Consider the following 11,137-nt stretch of genomic DNA (forward strand, 5'->3'; position numbering starts at 1 on the left):
ATGCCTTGGCCTGTGCTTGCCCCCTTTGCACCAAAGGGGAAACAAGGACACTGCGCAGGCCGGCGCCCGCCTGGCGCCCGCCTGGTCTCGATCGTCATGGCTTGCTTCACGGGTTCCTCGCGAGGTACCCCTGCCTTGATCTCTCCGCCTCCTCGCGAGCCTGCCTGATGAGGCTGCCTCTGAGGAAGCTTCCTGTCGTCCGCCCCGCGAGGCTTGGCCCTCGCGAGGGTCTTTGAGCTTGAGCTGATGAAGATGGGCCGCGCTGGGCCCCGCTTGAGCCACACCGCAGGCAAGTCTGGGGACCCCCGTTCCCGGAACGCCGACAGCTATTTAGTTAATTCTTTTTGCAGATGATTAATAGATAAATTCGTCACGTCCAGCAATTTACTTTAGAACTTTTGGGGTTCTAGATCTTGCGCTAGCTACAGATTACTACAAACTGTTCTGTTTTTGACAGATTCTGTTTTTCGTGTGTTGTTTGCTTATTTTGATGAATCTATGGCTAGTAAAATAGTTTATAATCCATAGAGAAGTTGGAATACAGTATGTTTAACACCAGTATAAATAAATAATGAGTTCATTACAGTACCTTGAAGTGGTCTTTTGTTTTCTTTCGCTAACGAAGCTCACGAGATTTTCTACTTTAAGTTTTGTGTTGTGAAGTTTTCAAGTTTTGGGTAAAGATTTGATGGATTGTGGAACAAGGAGTGGCAAGAGCCTAAGCTTGGGGATGCCCATGGCACCCCCAAGATAATCTAAGGACACCTAAAAGCCAAAGCTTGGGGATGCCCCAGAAGGCATCCCCTCTTTCGTCTACTTCTATCGGTAACTTTACTTGGAGCTATATTTTTATTCACCACATGATATGTGTTTTGCTTGGAGCGTCTTTTATGATTTGAGTATTTGCTTGTTAGTCTACCACAATCATCCTTTCTGTACACACCTTTTGAGAGAGCCATACATGATTTGGAATTTGATAGAATACTTTATGTGCTTCACTTATATCTTTTGAACTTTATAATTTTGCTCTAGTGCTCCACTTATATCTTTTAGAGCATGGTGGTGGATTTGTTTTATATAAACTATTGATCTCTCATGCTTCACTTAGATTATTTTGAGAGTTTTAATAGCATGGTAATTTGCTTAAAATCCTAATATGCTTGGTATGCAAGATTAATAATAAAACTTTCTTATGAGTGTGTTGAATACTAAGAAAAGTTTGATGCTTGATGATTGTTTTGAGATATGGAGGTAATAATATCAAAGTCATGCTAGTTTAGTAGTTGTGAAATTGAGAAATACTTGTGTTGAGGTTTGCAAGTCCCATAGCATGCACATATGGTAAACGTTATGCAACAAATTTGAAACATGAGGGGTTATTTGATTGTCCTCCTTATGAGTGGCGGTCGGGGACGAGCGATGGTCTTTTCCTACCAATATATCCCCCTAGGAGCATGCGCGTAGTGCCGAGGTTTTTGATGACTTGTAGATTTTTGCAATAAGTATGTGATTTCTTTATGACTAATGTTGAGTCCATGGATTATACGCACTCTCACCCTTCCATCCTTGCTAGCCTCTTCAGTACCGTGCATTGCCCTTTCTCACATTGAGCTGGCGCAAACTTCGCCAGTGCATCCAAACCCCGTGATATGATACACTCTTTCACACATAAACCTACTTATATCTTCCTCAAAACAGCCACCATACCTACCTATTATGGCATTTCCATAGCCATTCCGAGATATATTGCCATGCAACTTTCCATCATTCCGTTCATCATGACACGTTCATCATTGTCATATTGCTTAGCATGATCATGTAGTTGACATAGTATTTGTGGCAAAGCCACCGTTCATAATTCTTTCATACATGTCACTCTTGGTTCATTGCATATCCCGGTACACCGCCGGAGGCATTCATATAGAGTCATCTTTGTTCTAGTATCGAGTTGTAATCATTGATTTGTAAAGAAATAGAAGTGTGATGATCATCATTATTAGAGCATTGTCCCAAGTGAGGAATAAAAAAGAGAGAGAGAGAGGCCATAAAAAAAGAAAAGGCCAAAAAATGAGAGAAAAAGAGAGAAGGGACAATGTTACTATCCTTTTAACACAATTGTGCTTCAAAGTAGCACCATGATCTTCATAGTACAGAGTCTCTCATGTTATCACTTTCATATACTAGTGGGAATTTTTCATTATAGAACTTGGCTTGTATATTCCAATAATGGGCCTCCTCAAGTGCCCTAGGTCTTCGTGAGCAAGCAAGTTGGATGCACACCCACTAGTTTCTTTTGTTGAGCTTTCATTCATTTATAGCTCTAGTGCATCCGTTGCATGGCAATCCCTACTCCTTGCATTAACATCAATCGGTGGGCATCTCCATAGCCCATTGATTAGCCTCGTTGATGTGAGACTTTCTCCTTTTTTGTCTTCTCCACATAACCCCCCTCATTATATTCTATTCCACCCATAGTGCTATGTCCATGGCTTGCGCTCATATATTGCGTGAAATTTTATAGGTTTGAGATTACTAAAGTATGAAACAATTGCTTGGCTTGTCATCGGGGTTGTGCATGATGAGAGCATTCTTGTGTGACGAAAATGAAACATGACTAAACTATATGATTTGTAGGGATGAACTTTCTTTGGCCATGTTATTTTGAGAAGACATAATTACTTAGTTAGTATGCTTGAAGTATTATCATTTTTATGTCAATATGAACTTTTGTCTTGAATCTTTCGGATCTGAATATTCATACAACAATTAAGAACAATTACATTAAAATTATGCCAATTAGCACTCCGCATCAAAAATTCTCTTCTTATCATTTAACTACTCAAGGACGAGCAGGAATTAAGCTTGGGGATGCTTGATACGTCTCCAACGTATCTATAGTTTTTGATTGCTCCATGCTATATTATCTACTGTTTTGGACTATATTGGGCTTTATTTTCCACTTTTATATTATTTTTGGGACTAACCTATTAACCAGAGGCCCAACCCAAAATTGCTGTTTTTTGCCTATTTCAGTGTTTCGGACAAACAGAATATCAAACGGAGTCCAAACGGAATGCAACCTTCGGAAACGTGATTTTCTCATCACATAAGATCCAGGAGACTTGGACCCTCTGTCAAGAAAGCCACGAGGCGGCCACGAGGGTGGAGGGCGCGCCCCCTGCCTCGTGGGCCCCTCGAAGCTCCACTTACGTACTTCTTCCTCCTATATATACCTACGTACCCCAAACGATCAGGGACGGAGCCAAAAACCTAATTCCACCGCCGCAACTTTCTGTATCCACGAGATCCCATCTTGGGGCCTGTTCCGGAGCTCCGCCAGAGGGGGCATCGATCACGGAGGGCTTCTACACCATCATCCAAGCCCCTCCGATGAAGTGTGAGTAGTTTACTTCAGACCTATAGGTCCATATTTAGTAGCTAGATGGCTTCTTCTCTCTTTTTGGATCTCAATACAATGTTCTCCCCCTCTCTTGTGGAGATCTATTCGATGTAATCTTCTTTTTGCAGTGTCTTTGTTGAGACCGATGAATTGTGGGTTTATGATCAAGTCTATCTATGAATAAAATTTGAATCTTCTATGAATTCTTTTATGTATGATTGGTTATCTTTGCAAGTCTCTTCGAATTATCAGTTTGGTTTGGCCTACTAGATTGGTTGTTCTTGCCATGGGAGAAGTGCTTATCTTTGGGTTCGATCTTGCGGTGTCCTTTCCTAGTGACAGAAGGGGCAGCAAGGCACGTATTGTATTGTTGCCATCGAGGATAACAAGATGGGGTTTTTTATCATATTGCATGAAACTATCCCTCTACGTCATGTCATCTTTCTTAAGGCGTTACTCTGTTTTTAACTTAATACTCTAGATGCATGGTGGATAGCGGTCGATGAGTGGAGTAATAGTAGTAGATGCAGGCAAGAGTCGGTCTACTTGTCTCGGACGTGATGCCTATATACATGATCATACCTAGATATTCTCATAACTATGCTCAATTCTGTCAATTGCTCAACAGTAATTTGTTCACCCACCGTAGAATACTTATGCTCTTAAGCCACTAGTGAAACCTATGGCCCCCGGGTCTCTTTCTCATCATATCAATCTCCATCACTTTATTATTGCTTTGCTTTTACTTTGCTTTTACTTTTTTACTTTGCATCTCGATACCAAAAATACCAAAAATATTATTTATCATCTCTATCAAATCTCACTTTCGTAAGTGACCGTGAAGGGATTGACAACCCCTAAGCGCGTTGGTTGTGTTGAGCTATTGTTTTTGTGTAGGTACGAGGGACTCGCGTGTAGCCTCCTACTAAATTGATACCTTGGTTCTCAAAAACTGAGGGAAATACTTACGCTACTTTGCTGCATCATCCTCTCCTCTTCGGGGAAATCCAACACATTGCTCAAGAGGTAGCAGTTATCTTTGCAAGTCTCTTTGAATTATCAGTTTGGTTTGGCCTACTAGATTGATCTTTCTTGCAATGGGAGAAGTGCTTAGCTTTGGGTTCAATCTTGCGGTGTCCTTTCCCAGTGACAGTAGGGGCAGCAAGGCACGTATTGTATTGTTGCCACCGAGGATAACAAGATGGGGTTTATATCGTATTGCATGAGTTTATACCTCTACATCATGCCATCTTACTTAAAGCGTTACTCTGTTCCTTTGAACTTAATACTCTAGATGCATGCTGGATAGCGGCCGGTCAATGTGTGGAGTAATAGTAGTAGATGCAGGCAGGAGTCGGTCTACTTGTCTCGGACGTGATGCCTATATACATGATCATACCTAGATATTCTCATAACTATGCTCAATTCTACCAATTGCTCAACAGTAATTTGTTACCCACCGTAATACTTATGCTCTCGAGAGAAGCCACTAGTGAAACCTATGGCCCCCAGGTCTATTTTCCATCATATTAATCTACTGTTAACAAGCTATTTCTGGTGCTATTTTTATTTCGCTTTATTTACTTTGCATCTTTATCATAAAAATACCAAAAATATTATCTTATCATATCTATCAGATCTCACTTTCGTAAGTGAACATGATGGGATTGACAACCCCTTTATTGCGTTAGGTGCGAGGGACTCATGCGTTGCCTCCTACTGGATTGATACCTTGGTTCTCACAAACTGAGGGAAATACTTATGCTGCTTTACTGCATCACCCTTTCCTCTTCAACGGAAAACCAACGCAGTGCTCAAGAGGTAGCAAGAAGGATTTCGGGCGCTGTTGCCGGGGAGGCTTACGCAAAGTCAATTTAAGATTTGAGTCCCGACAACGAGCCATTTCTGGCGCCGTTGCCGGGGAGTCTATGCAAAAGTCAACATACCAAGTACCCATCACAAACCCTTATCTCCCGCATTACATTATTTGCCATTTGCCTCTCGTTTTCCTCCCCCCACTTCACCGCCGTTTTATTTGCCCTCTCTCTCTGTCCTCCTTCTCTTTCCCTATTTGCCTCCTTTTGCCCGTTTCTTGTTTGCTTGTGTGTTGGATTGCTTTCTTGTCACGATGGCTCAAGATAATACCAAATTGTGTGACTTTACTAATACCAACAACAATGATTTTATTAGCAATCCGATTGCTCCTCTTACCAATGTTGAATCTTGTCAAATTAATGCTGCTTTGCTGAATCTTGTCATGAAAGATCCGTTTTCCGGCCTTCCTAGTGAAGATGTCGCTACCCATCTAAACAACTTTGTTGATTTGTGTGATATGCAAAAGAAGAAAGATGTGGATAATGATATTGTTAAATTGAAGCTATTTCCTTTTTTACTTAGAGATCGTGCTAAATCTTGGTTTTCGTCTTTGCCTAAAAATAGTATTGATTCTTGGAATAAGTGCAAAGATGCTTTTATCTCTAAGTATTTTCCTCCCTCTAAGATCATCTCTCTTAGAAACGATATCATGAATTTTAAGCAACTTGATCATGAACATGTTGCACAAGCTTGGGAGAAGATGAAATTAATGATACGTAATTGCCCTACACATGGTTTGAATCTTTGGATGATTATACAAAACTTTTATGCTGGATTGAATTTTGCTTCTAGAAAACTTTTAGATTCGGCCGCAGGAGGCACTTTTATGGAAATCACTTTAGGAGAAGCTACTAAACTCCTAGATAATATTATGGTTAATTATTCTCAATGGCACACTAAAAGATCTACTAATAAGAAAGTGCATGCGATAGAAGAAATTAATGTTTTGAGTGGAAAGATGGATGAACTTATGAAATTATTTTCTAATAAAAGTGTTTCTTATGATCCTAATGATATGACTTTGTATACTATTGAGAATAATAATGAATCTATGGATGTGAATTTTGTTGGTAGGAATAATTTTGGTAACAACGCGTATAGAGGAAACTTTAATCCTAGGCCGTATCCTAGTAATTCCTCTAATAATTATGGTAATTCCTACAACAATTCTTATGGAAATTTTAATAAGATGCCCTCTGAATTTGAGACTAGTGTTAAGGTGTTTATGAATTCGCAAAAGAATTTCAATGCTTTGCTTGAAGAAAAATTGCTTAAAGTTGATGAATTGGCTAGGAACATTGATAGAATTTCTCTTGATGTTGATTCTTTGAAACTTAGATCTATTCCACCTAAGCATGATATCAATGAGTCTCTCAAGGCCATGAGAATTTCCATTGATGAGTGCAAAGAAAGAACCGCTAGGATGCGTGCTAAGAAAGGTTGTTTTGTGAAAGCGTGTTCTTCTAGTTTCTATGAAAATAAAGATGAAGATCTAAAAGTTATTGATGAGTCACCTATTAAATCTTTGTTTTGCAATATGAATCTTGATAATGATGGGACTGAATATGATCCACCTTTACCTAGAAGGTGTTCCAAAAATTTGGAGTGCTATGTCCATGGCTCGCACTCATATATTGCGTGAAATTTTATAGGTTTGAGATTACTAAAGTATGAAACAATTTCTTGGCTTGTCATCGGGGTTGTGCATGATGAGAGCATTCTTGTGTGACGAAAATGGAGCATGACTAAACTATATGATTTTGTAGGGATGAACTTTCTTTGGCCATGTTATTTTGAGAAGACATAATTGCTTAGTTAGTATGCTTGAAGTATTATTGCTTTTATGTCAATATTAATCTTTTATCTTGAATCTTTCGGATCTGAATATTCATACCACAATTAAGAGGGTTACATTAAAAATTTATACCAAGTAGCATTCCGCATCAAAAATTCTGTTTTTATCACTTACCTACTCGAGGACGAGGAAGAATTAAGCTTGGGGATGCTTGATACGTCTCCAACGTATCTATAATTTTTGATTGCTTCATGCTATATTATATTCTGTTTTAGATGATTAATGGGCTTTGTTATACACTTTTATATTAATTTTGGGACTAACCTATTAATCGGATGCCCAACCCAGAATTGCTGTTTTTTGCCTATTTCAGAGTTTCGCAGAAAAAGAATACCAAACGGAGTCCAAACGGAATGAAACCTTCGGGAACGTGATTTTCGGAACGAACGTGATCCAGAGGACTTGGACCCTACGCCAAGAAAGCTACCAGGAAGGCACGAGGTAGGGGGAGCGCCTACTGAAACGCCCATGATGCGGCTATATCTCCCACGTGTCGAAGCACGACTTAGAGGCATAACCGCATTGTAAGCAATGTCGCAAGTGAGGTAATCTTCACACAACCCATGTAATACATAAGAGAAAGAGATACATAGTTGGCTTACAATCGCCACTTCACACAATACATGAATAAAGCATTACATCATCCAGATACAATCAAGGTCCAACTACGGAACCAAATAAAAGAAAACTACCCAAAATGCTACACAGATCCCCGATCGTCCCAACTGGGCTCCACTACTGATCAACTGGAAACGGAACAACATAACAAACACGATCTTCATCGAGCTCCTCCTTGAGCTCGGTTGCATCACCTGCACGATTTCATCGGCACCTGCAAACTGGTTTTGGAAGTATCTGGCGAGTCACGGGGACTCAGCAATCTCGCACCCTCGCGATCAAGACTATTTAAGCTTATAGGAAGGGTAAAAGGTATGAGGTGGAGCTGCAGCAAGCGACTAGCATATATGGTGGCTAACATACGCAAAAGAGAGCGAGAAGAGAAGGCAAAGGCACGGTCGAGAATCTATGATCAAGAAGTGATCCTAGAACAACCTATGTCAAGCATAACTCCAACACCGTGTTCACTTCCCAAACTCCGCCGGAAAGAGACCATCACGGTTACACACACGGTTGATGCATTTTATTTTAATTAAGTTAAGTTAAGTTTCAGGTTTTCTACAACCGGACATTAACAAATTCCCATCTGCCCATAACCGCGGGCACGACTTTTGAAAGTTCAAATCCCTGCAGGGGTGTCCCAACTTAGCCCATCACAAGCTCTCACGGTCAACGAAGGATATTCCTTCTCCCAAGACAATCCGATCAAATTCAGAATCCTGGTTACAAGACATCTCGACAATGGTAAAACTAAACCAGCAAAGCCACCCGATGCGCCGACAATCCCGATAGGAGCTGCACATATCTCGTTCTCAGGGCAACACCGGATGAGACATCGTACGAGTAAAACCAACCCTCAAGTTTCCCCGAGGTGGCCCCGCAGTCTACTCAGTTCGGACCAACACTTAGAGAAGCACTGGCCCGGGGGGGTTAAAATAAAGATGACCCTTGAGTCTGCAGAACCCAAGGGAAGGTAGCAGGTTGTTAGTGCAAATGGTAAAACCAAGGATGGGCCTTGCTGGAGGAGTTTTATTCAAAGCGAACTGTCAAGGGGTTCCCATTATAACCCGACCGCGTAAGGAACGCAAAATCAAGGAACATAACACCGGTATGACGGAAACTAGGGCGGCAAGAGTGGAACAAAACACCAGGCATAAGGCCGAGCCTTCCACCCTTTACCAAGTATATAGATGCATTAATTAAATAAGAGATATTGTGATATCCCAACAAATCCATTTTCCAACATGGAACAAACTCCAAACTTCACTTGCAACTAGCAACGCTATAAGAGGGGCTGAGCAAAGCGGTAACATAGCCAAACAACGGTTTGCTAGGACAAGGTGGGTTAGAGGTTTGACATGGCAATATGGGAGGCATGAGAAAGCATGTGGTAGGTATCCATCATAGGCATAACAATAGAGTGAGCAACTAGCAAGCAAAGATAGAAGTGATTTCGAGGGTATGGTCATCTTGCCTGAGATCCCGCAAGGAAGAAGAACGAGTCCATGAAGAAGACAAACGGACGTAGTCGAACGGATCCTCACAAACGTAACGTTACCGGAACCAACCCGAAGAAGCAACACCGGAAAGAAGCAAACAACATAGTAAACTATCTTCACATAAGCAAGGCACGATGCGCAAACAAGTATGATGCATGTCCGGTTTAATGAGGCATGGCATGACAAAGTGCACAAACAACCCTACAAATTAAGTGGAGCTCAATATGCAACGGGTTGCATATTGACAAAACACCACATCAAGTTATTTAGTTCGATCTCGTTTATGTACCCAACAATATTAAATGTTGATTAACATGACAAGGGGTGAAGCATATGAAAACTACCTATCTAGGCAAGTTTAAATGAGGCCGGAACACAAAACAACAAGTCCAGAAACTCCTCATGTGCATATTTTAGGTTTGGTACTGTTCTACCCTAAACACAATTTTAGAGTTATTAAACATGCAAAGTAAAGCCACCATGTTAAACTAGGCATTTTTCCACCCCATTTACATATAAAGTTTGTTACAAACCGAGTTACGGTTAAATAGTTATGAATTAAATCATTTTAGCAAGTTATTTAAGCAAATTTAAACAAACAACATTTTAAGCATTTTAAACATAGATGAAAGTGGTATATTATGAAACTAGACAAAATTCTAAGCAACTTTCATATATTAAGTTTTTACATATGATGCACCGTTTGTGAGTAATGAAATGCATGAAGTTTAGGGGCTGATCTGCAAAAGTGCAAATCCCTGGAAATTGATAAAATCGCAGCTAAGGAAAAAAATAAACGGGCCGAAACTGAGCGCTCACATTGGGCCAGGCCCAGCAGAAGAAAAGCAAACGGGCGCTGGGGAGGGGGTCTCTCCCCATGGGCCATGGCCCAGTCCGGAGGAAGAGAGGCCGGCGAGGGGGCATGCTAGGCGAGCCTTGCTGGATCTAGTGGCGATCGAGGCCTCCTGGTCCACGCGGGGCGGTCAATGCATGCGCGCGAGCACTCGTCTCCCTCGTGTGGACGAAGTAGCAGGGGTGGGAGCGATGCGGTGACTTTGCGCAGGGAGGCCCGGCAGCGGGCACCCGAGGTCGATCGGGCGAGGTATGACCGTGGAGGCGCGCCGGCGTCGAGGTGCGGCGACAACGGCGAGATCCGGCTAGGACACTGCTTGGACGAGGCAGCGGCAAGCTCCGGCTCTGGTTCTCTGACAGAAAAAGGAAACGAGACAGAGATGTGAGAGGGAGAAGAGAGAAGCGGGAAAGGAAGGAACGGGTGGCGCAGGGCTCATCTGAAGGTGGTTCTCGTTGGCGGAGGGAACTTCGGTGGCGCTGTGGAACTTGCGGGCGAACGGGGCGACGAGGAGCAGGACGGGTGCTCCTCTCCCGATCCAGATCGGATCGAGGAGGCTGTGGCTGCGGGATCTGCATGGGGCACCCCTTGGACGTTGGATTATGATCCAACGGTTCTGATGATTGGATCTGGAGTCTGGGGTGAACTGGGTGGTGGCTGAAAACGAGGAGAGAAGTGACTGCGCAGTGACTGCGGGGACGATCCCAAGGTGGAGCTGGTTTGGCGGCGGGGTGAGGAAAAAAGGGAGTTGGTCTAGGGTTAGGTTGTTTAAATAGGTAGGGGATTAGGTTAGGGGCTACCTAGTCCCTCAGATCAAAATCGGACGGTCGGGAAAAATAGGCTAGGGAGCCCAAATAAGAAAACGGAGACGTTTTGTAGATGTTTAGGGATGATCCAGATCCAACGGTGACGACTGCCCGGGTCGGGTCCGGGACAGCTTTCGGGCGCGCGCGCGAGGAGGGCCGCGGGCTGACGAGAGAGTTTAGGTAGGGCCTGACAATGAGTGGTAGTGGGCCGTGCAGAAAGCTTTGGGCTGAGAG

Source organism: Triticum urartu, chromosome 6A, assembly GCF_056163025.1.
Source record: "Triticum urartu cultivar PI428250 chromosome 6A, HENAU_Tu73, whole genome shotgun sequence".
NCBI lineage: Eukaryota > Viridiplantae > Streptophyta > Magnoliopsida > Poales > Poaceae > Triticum > Triticum urartu.